This window comes from Suncus etruscus, chromosome 12 (genome assembly GCF_024139225.1).
Source record: "Suncus etruscus isolate mSunEtr1 chromosome 12, mSunEtr1.pri.cur, whole genome shotgun sequence".
Lineage (NCBI taxonomy): Eukaryota > Metazoa > Chordata > Mammalia > Eulipotyphla > Soricidae > Suncus > Suncus etruscus.
In genome coordinates, this window is record NC_064859.1 from 45,148,428 (window position 1) to 45,151,940 (window position 3,513).

A 3,513-nucleotide genomic window follows, 5' to 3' on the forward strand; every position below is an offset into this window, starting at 1 on the left:
ATGAAATTTTCCTATATATGGATGTTCATGGAATGTATTATGCTGAATGAAATAAGTCAGAGAGAGCGAGAAAGATGCAAAATTGTCTCACTCATCTATGGGTTTTAATGAAAGACATTCTTGCAATAATTTTCAGAGACAAAAGAGAGAAGTGCTGGAAGTTACAGCTCACCTCATGAAGCTCACCACAAAGAGTGATGAGTGTAGCTGGAGAGATAGCACAGTGGTAAGGCATTTGCCTTAGACGCAGAGCTATGGTGGTTCAAATCCTTGTATCCCATATGGTCCCCAGAGCCTGCCAGGAGTGATTTCTGAGCATAGAGCCAGAAGTAACCCCTCAGCGCTGCCGGGTGTGACCCAAAACCAAAAAAAAAAAAAAAAGAGTGATGAGTTTAGTTAGAAAAATGACTACATTGAGAACTATCCTAACAATGAGACTGTATGAGGGAAATAGAAAGTCTGTCTTGAGTACAGACTTGAGTACAGGGTGGCGAGGAGGGAGGGAGATTTGGGACACTGACTATGGGAATGTTGCACTAGTTATAGGGTGTTCTTTTCATGAAAGAAATCCAACCACAATTATGTTTGTAATACAGGTTTTTAAATAAAATATTATTTAAAAAAGAAAAGAGTGAGGCTAACAGAGTTGCTATAGGAGGTCTCCAGGAAGAATCAACAGTCAAGGACATCATCAAAGAGATACTCCCAGAGTTAAAGACTACATGCAATTAAATCCTGTCCAGCTATTCCACTTCTAGGGATATACCCTAAGAACACAAGAATAGAATACAAAAACTCCTTCCCCCACACCTATATTTATTGCAGCACTATTCAGAATATCCAGGCTCTGGAAACAACCAAGATGCCCTTCAACAGATGAATGGCTAAAGAAACTGTGGTACACGTACACAATGGAATATTATGCACCCGTCAGGAGAGATGAAGTCATAAAATTTTCCTATACATGGATGTACATGGAATCTATTATGCTGAGTGAAATAAGTCAGAGGGAGAGAGAGAGATGCAGAATAGTCTCACTCATCTATGGGTTTTAAGAAAAATAAAAGTCATTTTTGTAACAATCCTCAGAGACAATGAGAGGAGAGCTAGAACACCAGCTCACTTCATGAAGCTCACCACAAAGAGTGGTGAATACGCTATAGAAATAACTACACAGAGAACTACCATAATCATGTGAATGAATGAGGGAACGGGAAAGCCTGTCTGGAGTACAGGTGGGGGTGGGGTTGGATGGAGGGAGATTTGGGACATTGGTGATGGGAATGTTGCACTGGTGAAGAGGGTGTTCTTTACATGACTGAAACCTAATCACAATCATTTATGTAATCAAGATGTTTAAATAAAGGAAAAAATGAAGAAAAATCAGTATAAAAATTCAAAAGGTAATATTAGATTAATTAATAATAGATTAATTAATTAATTAATTAATTAATTAATGAAAGAAAACAAGATAACCTCCCAAGGTTGAAACAAAATGACTTGGAGTATCAGAACACAACTAACACTATTAAAATAATTGAAATGGTAATTAAAGTGCTTGCCAGCTATACCACTACTCGGGATATACCATATGAACTCAAAAATACAACACAAAAAACCTTCCTCACACCTATATTCATTGCAGCACTATTTACAATAGCCAGACTCTGAAAACAACCTTGATGCCCTTCAACAAATGAATGGCTGAAGAAACTGTGGTACATATGCACAATGGAATATTATGCAGCCATCAGAAGAGATGAAATCGTGAAATTTTCCTATATATGGATGTACATGAAATCTATTATGCTGCGTGAAATAAGTCACAGGGAGAGAGATAGACACAGAATGTCTCACTCATCTATGGGTTTTAAGAAAAATAAAAGACATTTTTGCTATAATCCTCAGAGACAAAGCGAGGAGGGCTGGAACGTCCAGCTCAAGACATGTAGCTCACAACAAAGAGTGGTGAGTTCAGTTAGAGAAATAACTACACTGAGAACTATTATAACCAGGTGTGGCAAACACAGGGCTCTCGAGATCCATGTGGCTCCTGGCCAGAATGAATGCGGCTCTTTGCCTCTTATCATTATTTTTTATACTGTGTCTCTTTGCCAAGTTTAGATTTTTTTTATGCTGCTTCTGAGGAGGGACCTCTGAGGAGAGATCTCCGAGCGCACAGTCCCACCCCCAGACTGCGTCATCTCATCTCCCATCCCTCGGAAACATTTGCACGGGCCAGCGAGTGGGGGGGGACCTGTGCATCATATGTTGGGTCATATCTTGCCATTAGTTCTTAGTGTGGAGGATGCAACATACCCTCACCATCACTGCAGGATATTTACCCTCACTCAAAATGGCAAAATGCAATATGTGTTTAATATATTATTGCTAAAATTATATGCTTTGTGATCATGTTAATAGATGCAGTGAAAGCATTTAACCATATTTAGCATTCATTCAAGATAAATACTCTCAACAATATTGAAATGGAAGAACATTTCTCAATATAGTCAAGGTCATTTACCACAAGTTTCTGACAAATATTATACTCAATTGGGTAAAACTCAAAGCCTTTTCTCTAAGATAAAGTGTAAGATGAGATGACCTCTACTCACCATTTTTATTCAACATATTACTGGAAATACTTTCCATAGAAATCAGACAAGTAAAAGACAACAAGTGCATAAAGATAGGGAAGGACGATATCAAGCTTTCAGTTTTTGTTGATGACATGATACTACATTTAGAAAATACTAAGGATTCTACCAAAAAGCTTCTCAAAGCAGTAGAATACAGTAAAGTGGAAAGCTACAAAGTTAATATGCAATAATGAATAACTTTAGATGTACAAATAATGAAGAGAAGAAATAAACATTAAAATTCAATTTACATTGAGCCACAGAAACTTAGTACATTAGAATCAACTTAACTAAAGATGTTAAATATCTCTGCAAAGGAAACTATAAAACACTGCTTCAATAAATAAAAAGGACACAAGAAAATGGAGACAGATCTGGCTCATGGATTTTGAAGATTAACATATTTAAAATAGCAATACTTCCAAAAGATTTGTACAGATTTTTTTAAGCCTACAGCACCCAGTATTCCCAGGCGGTCTCAGATCCAAGTACTAACCAATCCCGACCCTGCTTAGCTTCTGAGATCAGACGCGATCGGGTGCGTTCAGGGTGGTATAGCAGTAGATTTAATGCAATACCGTAAGAATACTCATAACATTCTTCAAAGTAGTGTATCAAACAGTCCTGAAATTTATTTTGAACAATAAATGCCCAAGAATAAATAAAGCAATCCTTAGGAAAGAAAAAGGATGAGAGGCATCACTTTCCCCAAACTTATATTTACTCTAAATCAATAATCATTAAAGCAGCATGGTGTTGGGATTAATACAGATTCTGAGATTAGTTCAATAGATTTGAGTGTTCTGAGACTGACCTCAGACACACAATTAAATAATCTTTGTTAAAGGGGAAAGAAAGATAAAGTGGAGCA

At 37.1% G+C, this 3,513-nt stretch overlaps 1 pseudogene; it reads right to left on the minus strand.

The window, feature by feature from the left end:
- Nucleotides 1–3,089: 3,089 nt before the first annotated feature.
- On the minus strand, nt 3,090–3,208 carry LOC126025061 (uncharacterized; annotated as a pseudogene).
- Nucleotides 3,209–3,513: the final 305 nt, after the last annotated feature.